The sequence below is a fragment of the Pterocles gutturalis genome, unplaced genomic scaffold (genome assembly GCF_000699245.1).
Source record: "Pterocles gutturalis isolate BGI_N339 unplaced genomic scaffold, ASM69924v1 scaffold14012, whole genome shotgun sequence".
NCBI classification, from domain to species: Eukaryota; Metazoa; Chordata; class Aves; order Pterocliformes; family Pteroclidae; genus Pterocles; species Pterocles gutturalis.
In genome coordinates this window covers 15139-15681 of record NW_010112944.1, presented here as the reverse complement: position 1 = coordinate 15681, position 543 = coordinate 15139, and the positions used below count along the sequence as shown (strand labels likewise).

The 543-nt window shown below is 50.6% G+C and overlaps 1 protein-coding gene across 1 annotated transcript in view; it reads left to right on the top strand.

Moving 5' to 3' along the window:
• TNMD (tenomodulin) overlaps positions 1-543 on the top strand; it is an 8462-nt gene that overhangs the window by 577 nt on the left and 7342 nt on the right. The gene's annotated exons all lie outside the window — the stretch shown is intronic.

Genomic DNA, 543 nt, shown 5'->3' with positions numbered 1-543 from the left:
ACAGGGGATGGGAGCTACGCCATGAAGAGTTAAAGTTACTCTTATTTCACCGGCAGCAAATTTTATGACAAGTAAGAAAATATTTTCCATTTCATTTCAATTATCTTGCCAGAAACTGGTGGAAAAGTCATTATGCCACCGCATAAAGAGGAGAGAAAGCCAGGACGCAGCGGTGATTGATTGCCATGGATTATATTTCTTACTTTAATGTGTCTGCAATGTGAGGGGACGGTGAGACAGATTAGCTTTTGGAGGAGCTCCTGCGAACTGCACTGGGCTCCTTTATCGCCAGTTCCCCAGACGGACGCTGCTGTAAGCGCTGGGCTTGCCGGCGGCAGCATCTCTGCCCTCTCCAGCCAAGATCTTGGCAATTCTGCCAAACCTGATTTTCTTTTGTCCCATACCCCAAGCAAATCGCTTCACCTTGAAGCCAACAGCCTGCCCGGTGCTCCTCATCCTCCTCCGCTTTGGGTTTCCATGCTCATCCAGGAGGCCCCACTTTGCACCCTGGCGCCGGCAGGTTTTGCCAACTCTCGAGAGCGG